The 7783-nt window shown below is 48.0% G+C and overlaps 1 non-coding gene and 1 pseudogene across 1 annotated transcript; both read left to right on the top strand.

Annotated features, from left to right (window-relative positions):
- The first annotated feature begins 2236 nt into the window (after positions 1–2236).
- LOC149168429 (5.8S ribosomal RNA) lies at positions 2237–2390 on the top strand. The gene has a single exon (XR_016260009.1). It is a non-coding gene; the product is annotated as a 5.8S ribosomal RNA (ribosomal RNA).
- Positions 2391–2638: 248 nt separating this feature from the next.
- On the top strand, positions 2639–5507 carry LOC149168428 (25S ribosomal RNA; annotated as a pseudogene).
- The last annotated feature ends 2276 nt before the right edge of the window (positions 5508–7783 follow it).

The raw sequence follows: 7783 nt of genomic DNA, 5'->3' as shown, positions 1-7783 counted from the left end.
TACGTGTGCCTGGTAGCTCAAACCTTCCGTGAGGGGAAATTGTCAGGGTGGGGTCAGTATGGGATGGATGAAGAGTAGTTCAACCCGTTGGACTGGCCACCCTAGTCCTCCCAACCATTCCTCGATATGCCCTTGCAGAAGGGTTGGGTGTCCAGGTAATGAAAAAACCCTCCCTCGGTCTGAGCTCCATTGAGATCGCAATTTTCCCTGCCAATGGGCATGAGGGTGGAAATCTTATCTCGTGCCTTTGCCATCGAGGGAATTCCTCGTCCTCTCGTGAGCCACTCCCCTTCTAAGGAAAAAATAAGTAGCGGGTTGTGTCTTTGTTCCTCCCTTTGGATTGTGGGTTTTTTGTGGGACTTGGTCATTTCTTTGTTTCGTGGTGTGCACTTTGTGGACATCCCTCTCTTTAGTGGCCTTGCACCATTGATGTATTTGTGGCATGTGGCTTTCTCCAGCATTGAGTGTCAGCCCATGACAACTCCTCTTTGGAGTTTGATTCTTGACCCCCGTTGACTTTCTCGCTGGAAAGGTTGTTGGGTGTTTTGTACACGGAGGGGTGAAATAGCGGGGTGGGTTTGTTATTAGTAGTCTATTTTTTGTTTGAAGCCTTGTGCCGGGTTGGGGGTTGTTTACCTCTCAGTAACGTGCTCCAGACACTAGTCTCATCACGACCCTTGTCTTTTCTAGTGGTCAAGTTTAGGTTGTGATTTATTTTCTTGGTTGTTTGATTGTTGTTTGTTATGTTGTAAGCTAGAAAGGGTGTTGTGCCGTAATGTATGTGGGAGGGTGTGAAGAGGTGGGATGCTTTTTGATTGGGTGCCTTGTTTGATTTCTTTTTGGCTAGTTGAAATCTACTTGGCGTGTTTTTGAGCTTCTCCCTTTTCTTGGGATCTTTGTTTCTTTGGTGTTGTTTTCTTCCCTTCTTCCTTTTACCCCTATCTTTATGGAGAAGAGGTGGGATTATTGTGGATTGGTGTTCGGGAAGGATGAAAAGTAGTGCGAGTTCCCGAGGTGGCCACCCTAGTCCTTCTCGATCGCCATCCCCTGTAGTTCCCCCCTTTTTGCGAAGGCACGGGGTTTGGGAAGCTTGTTCTCTGTTTGAGCCTCCCCTTGTGAGCTGGTAGCCATGTTTGATATCTCTTACTTTCATGTTGTTTTCTTCCCTTCTTTCTTTTGGCCCCTAGCTTTACAGAGAAAATGTGGGATTGTTGTGGATTGGTGTTCAGGAAGGAAGAAAAGAAGTGTGAGTTATGGGGGTGGGCACCCTAGTCCTTCTCGATCGTTGTCCCCTACAATTCCGCCCTTTTTGCGAAGGCACAGGGTTGGGGAAGCTTATTCTTTATTTGAGCCTCCCCTTGTGAGCCAGTAGACACGTTTGATATCTCTCTTTCTTTCATGTTGCTTTATTTCCTTCTTCCTTTTGGCCCCTAGCTTTATGGAGAAAAGGTGGGATTGTTGTGGATTGGTGTTCGGGAAGGATGAAACATAGTACGAGCTACCAGGGTGGCCACCCTAGTCCTTCTCGATCATCATCCCCTACAGTTCCTCCGTTTTTTCCAAGGCACGGGGTTGGGGAATCTTGTTCTCTATTTGAAGCCTCTCCTTGTGAGATGGTAGGCACAGTTGATATCCCTTTCTTTCATGTTGTTTTCTTCCCTTCTTCCTTATGGCCCCTAGCTTGATGAAGAAAAGGTCGGATTGTTGTGGATTAGTGTTCGGGAAGGACGAAATGCAGTGCGAGCTCTCGGGGTGGCCACCCTAGTCCTTCTCGATCATTGTCCCCTTCAATTTCCCCCTTTTTGTGAAGGCACGGGGCTTGGGAGGCTTGTGCTTTGTTTGAGCCTCCCCTTGTGAGTCAGTAGGTGTGTTTGATCTCTATTTATTTCACCTTGTTTTCTTCCCTTCTTCCTTTCGATCCCTAGATTTACAGAGAAAAGGGGGAATTAGTGGACTAGTGTTTTGGAAGGATTAAAAGTAGTGTGAGCTCCTGGGGTGGCCACCCTAGTCCTTCTTGATTCCTGTTCCATGCATTTCCCCCTTTTTTGCGAGGGCACGGGGCTTGCAGAGATTGTTCTCTATTTGAGCCTCCTCCTGTGAGGGGGGTAGACACCTTTGTTTCTCTTTCTTTCATGCGTTTTTCTTCCTTTCCTCCTTTTGGCCCTTAGCCTTAAATTTGTTGTGGGGGGTGCCCCTATTCAATGTTGTGGTGGATTTTTTGGTAATATGTGGAAATGACTCTCGACAATGGATATCTCAGCTCTTGTTATGATGAACAATGTAGCAAAATGCGATACTTAGTGTGAATTGCAGAATCCCATGAATCATCAAGTTTTTTAACGCAATTTGCACCCGAGGCCTCAGTCAAGGGCATGTCTGTCTAGGCATCACATCCCATTCAAACACTCTCCCTAAATATGTTTGGGAGAAGCGAAGCTGGTCGTCCGTGCCCAATGTGGTGTGGCTAGTTGAAATACCTCAAGCGATGTTTCATGGCGTGCATCAGCGAGCAATGACCTTGTCCCCTTGGATGGGCAGTTGGCATTAGCTGATGTGGGATTTGTGTGGCATCGCTCAAACTTGCTTTGCTCTCTCTCTTGTCCTCCCATCAAGTAGGGTGGATTTAGCTCCAACTTTGTGACCCCAGCTCAAGCTAGAACACCCGCTGAGTTTAAGCATATAATTAAGTAGAGGAAAAGAAACTTACAAGGATTCCACTAGTAGCAGCGAGCGAACTGGGAAGAGCCCACCACAAAAATCGATCGGCAGCGTCGCCTGAATTGTACTTTGTAGAAGCATCCTCAGTGGCGAACCTGGGCCAAGTCCCTTGGAAGGGGGTGCCTAAGAGGGTGACAACCCCGTCAAGCCAGGACCTTGCTGCATCACGAGGCGTTGTCGGCAAGTTGGGTTGTTTGGGAATGCAGCCCTAATTGGGTGGTAAATTCCTTCCAAGGCTAAATATAGGCGAGATACTGATAGCGAACAATTGCCACGAGGTAATGATGAAAAGGAATTTTAAAAGAGAGTTAAAGAGTGCTTGAAATTGCCATGAGGGAAGTAGATGGAGGTTTTCGATGTGTCTCGGTCGTATGTGGAACAACTCAGGCTGGTCTCCAACTTGACTTGAGGTGCAAACCAACACAGGCTGATGCATCATCACAAGCGCAGGCAGATTACTACCTGTTGGTTTGTTGTTGCAGTTGTCGAAGAATGAAGCGTGCACACTTGTGGTGGGCCGTATGCACTTGCATACTAATGGTGTTGGCTGGTGGGCTTTCCATTCAACCCATCTTGAAACACAGACCAAGGAGTCTAACATGTGTGCGAGTCAGCGGGTTTGAAAACCTGTGAGGCACAAAGAAGCTGACGGGTGAGATCCCCTATCTGGGTGGGTGCATCGTCGACTGAACTTGAGCTTATGCGAAGGGTTCAAGTGCGAGCACACCTATTGGGACCTGAAAGATGGTGAACTATGCCTGAGCAGGGTGAAGCTAGAGGAAACTCTGGTGGAGGCTCGTAGTGATACTAACGTGAAAATCGTTCATATGACTTGGGTATAGGGGCGAAAGACTAATCGAACCATCTAGTAGCTGGTTTCCTAAGAAGTTTCCCTCAGGATAGCTAGAACTCACGCGTGATTTTTATCGAGTAAGGAAAATTTTTAGAGGCATCGGGGGCATAATGACCTTGACCTATTCTCAAAATTTAAATAGGTAAGAGGGTGTGACTACTTGATTGAGCCGCATCGTGGAATCGAGAGCTCCAAGTGGGCCATTTTTGGTAATCAGAACTGGGGATGTTGGATGAACCAAAAGTCAAGTTACGGTGTTGAATTGCGTGCTAACCTAGATCCCACAAAGGGTGTTGGTTGATTAAGATAGTAGGATGGTGGTCATGGAAGTCAAAATCCACTAAGGAGTGTGTAACAAATCACCTGCCGAATCAAATAGCCCTGGAAATGGATGGCGCTGAAGCACGCAACCTATACTCGATCGTCAGAGTAATTGCCTAGCTCTAATAAGTAGGAGGACGCGAGGGTCGTTGAGAAACCTTGGGCATGAGCTTGGGTGGATTAGCCCCTAGCGCAGATCTTGCTAGTAGTAGAAATTATTCAAATGAGAACTTTGATGACTGAAGTGGGGAAAGGTTCCATGTAAACAACACTTGGACATGGGTTAGTCGATCCTAACAGATGGGGAAGCCTTGTATCAAGGGTGCACTCTACACGACCATCGAAAGGGAATCAGGTTAATATTCCCGAACCGAGACATGGCAGTGGGCGGAAATGTTAGGAAATATGGAGATGTTGTTAGGGGCCCTGGGAAGAGTTATCTTTTTTTTTTAATAGCTTTCCCACCCTAAAATAGGTTCACCCAGAGATAGGGTCTAGTAGCTGGAAGAGCACCGCACATATTGTGGTGTTCAGAGTGGCCTTGGGAACCCTTGAAAATCTGGAGGACTGAGTACCATTCATGCCCAGTCATATTCATAACTGCATCAGGTCTCCAAGGTGAACAACCTCTGGTCAATAGAACAATGTAGGTAAGGGAAGTCGGAAAAACGGATCCGTAACTTCAGGAAAAGGATTGGCTCTAAGGGCTGGGCCTAGGGGTCTATGTCCTCAACTTGTGGGCTGTCGGTAGTTTTCCTGAGTTGTTCTCATGGCGAGGGTAGGCAATCACGTGCCCATTGGGCTACAGGTGTAGAATTCCCCCTGTCGGGGGCTTTTTCATAGGCGTCGAACAATCGAATCAGAATTGGTATGGACAAGGGGAATCTCACTGTTTACTTAAAACAAAGCATTACAATGGTCCCTGTGGATGTTGACGCAATGTGATTTCTACCCAGTGCTCTGAATGTCAAAGTGAAGAAATTCCTTCAGATTTTTGGAATTTGAAGCTAGAAGTGTCAGAAAAGTTACCATAGGGATAACTAGCTTGTGGCATCCAAGCGTTCGTAGAGACATTGCTTTTTGATCCTTCGATGTTGGCTCTTCCTATCATTGTGAAGCAGAATTCTCCAAGTGTTGGATTGTTCACCCACCAATAGGGAACATGATCTAGGTGTAGACCATCATGAGACAGGTTAGTCTTACCCTACTGATGATTTGCACCGCAATAGTAATTCAACTTAGTACGAGAGGAACCATTGATTCACACAATTGGTCATTGCACTTGGTTGAAAATCCAGTGGCGCGAAGCTACCATGTGTCAGATTATGACTAAATGCCTCTAATTCAGAATCCACGCTAGAAGCGGTGCATGTTACTCTTCGACTATATCTCAACCCACAGTAGGGGCATCACTTTATCGCCCCCAGGGGCCTGTGTCATTTGCAAACCGTGACCGTGAAGCATCTCAGTCGGGGCAGCTTTGAAGTTCAATTCCAAATGGTCGTTGAGAAGAATCCTTTGCAAATGACTTAAATACGCGATGGGTATTGTAAGTGGCAGAGTGGCCTTGCTGCCACAATCCACTAAGATTCAACCCTTTGTCACCTCGATTCAAAGATTCGCTCTTGTCACAAACAAATTTGGACAACCCTCCTACTCTCTCACCTTTTCCTCTTCCTCCAGATGAAAAGTTTTCATTTCTTGGGGGTGGGAAATTTTGGGTTTTCACGCCGCAATGGAAAAGGCGCCGAAGCCCAGGAAAATTGGGGTTTCCATGTCGCACTCTGGCGCCCAAAATTTTGGGGTTTCGATGTTGTGCCTCGGCACCCAAAATTTGGGGTTTCCACATTGCAACGAAAAAGGCACCAAGCATGGGAAAAATTTGGGTTTCCATGCCGCACCCCAGTGCCCAAGAATGGGAAAAATTGCAGTTTCCATGCCACACCTTGGAGCAAAAAATTTGGGGTTTCCACCCAGTGCCTAAAATTTGGGGCTTCCACCTAATGCAAAAAAATATGGGGATTCCATGTCGCGCCTAGAATTTGGGGCTTCCACCCAGTGCAAAAAAATTTTGGGATTCCATGTCACTCCTAGAATTTGGGGTTTCCCTATCGTGCCCAAAATTTAGGGTTTCCACCCGGCGCCTAAAATTTGGCACTTCCACCTAGTGCAAAAAATTTGGGGTTTCAATGTCGCACCAAAAATTTGGGTTTTCCAAGTCGTGCCCCAGCACCCAAACTTGGGGCAACTTGGGGTTTCCATGTCGCGCCATGACCGAAATCGGTGGAACCCAAGCCTGCGGAAACTTGGGGTTTCCATGTCGTGCCCTGGCGCCCAAGCCTGGGAAACTTGGGGTTTCCATGTTGCGCCACGACTGAAACCGGTGGCGCCCAAGCCTAGGGAAACTTGGGGTTTCCATGTCATGCCCTGGTGCCCGAGCCTGGGAAACCTGGGGTTTCCATGTCGTGCCACGGTCGAAACCGGCGGCACCCAAGTCTGGGGAAACTTGGGGTTTCCATGTCCTGCCCTTGATGGAACCGCGGGTTTCCACATTTTACGACATGATGGAAATGCGAGGTTTTCAACAATGCCCCAACACGGGGAACTTGGGGTTTCCATGACGATGCAAACCAGCTCGCAAGTCTAGGAACTTGGGGTGTTTCGAAACTGCTGCCCAAGTCTGGGGAACTTGCGGTTTCAATGTCACGGCGTGGACAGAACCACCAACGGATACGACCCAAGTCTAGGAAACCTAGGGTTTCCATGTCGCAGCAGACCCTAAATCGCCTGAGAGTCTGTGGAACTTCAGATTTCCATGTCGTGGGGTGACGAAAAGCTGCCAAAGTCTAGGGAACTCGAGGTGTCCATTTCATGGTGTGATGGAAACTACTACCCAAGTCAGTGGACACACGGGGTTTCCATTTCACGTCATGACAAAAATTGCTACCAAAGTCTGGGAAATGCGGGGTTCCCATGTCACTCGCATCGCGGCTAAAACTGTCGCCCAAGTCTGGGGAGCTTCGAGTTTCCATGTCATCGCGCGACAGGGAATGACCGCCCAAGTTTGGGGAGCTTCAGGTTTCCATGTCATCGCACGACAGGGAACGACCGCCCAAGTCTACCGAAGATGGGGCTTTCCATTCGATGGCATGATCGAAACTGGCCAATTATGGGAAACTCGGGGTCCTCCATGTCTCGCCACGATAGAAACCACAACCTCGATGCAAATAACTCAGGTTTCCATGCCATGGAATGATAGAGAACCGCCCAAGCCCATGAAACCTGAGGGCTTCTATTTTGTGGCATGAGGGAAACTGCCTAATTCTAGTAACCTCTAGGGTTTTCATCTCCTACCCAATCGAAAACCGTGGCCCTAGTGAGGGGAACTTGGGTTTCCATGTCAGAACATGACCGAAATCGCTGAATTTTATGGAACTCATGGTTTCCATGTTGTGGAATGATGAAGAACTGCCTAAGTCTTGCGAACTCGGGGTTTCCATTTCGCGTCAAGGTGGAAACCGCTTGCCTAGTTTGTCTCTAGAACTTGGGCTTTCCATGCCTCATTATGACGGGAGTCATCCAAGTGCGGGGAATGCGGGGGATCCCTATCTCACCATGACATCTAGGGTTTCCATGTCCCATCGCACTAGAAACCTCTACCATGTATGGGGTGAGGCGGCTCGAGTGTCAAGTATTTGAGTTGGGAGCGCTCGAGAGAGTTGAAAGACTAAACCCGTAGTACAGGCGCTTGCGTTCAGTTATATGCGACTCAGGTGAGCATTCAGTTATATGCAAAGACTTGGCACGACATTCTCTTATGTGCGATGGTGATGGATGCACTCATAGCGGGCTCGCCATGTTGGGTAAGACGCATGCCCCTTGATACGTGCA

This window comes from Pinus tabuliformis, chromosome 4_2 (assembly GCF_031772625.1).
Source record: "Pinus tabuliformis cultivar Carrire ecotype Pingquan chromosome 4_2, CPIR1, whole genome shotgun sequence".
Lineage (NCBI taxonomy): Eukaryota > Viridiplantae > Streptophyta > Pinopsida > Pinales > Pinaceae > Pinus > Pinus tabuliformis.
The sequence above is the reverse complement of the archived record's forward strand: the minus strand, read 5'-3'. Positions and strand labels throughout refer to the sequence as shown.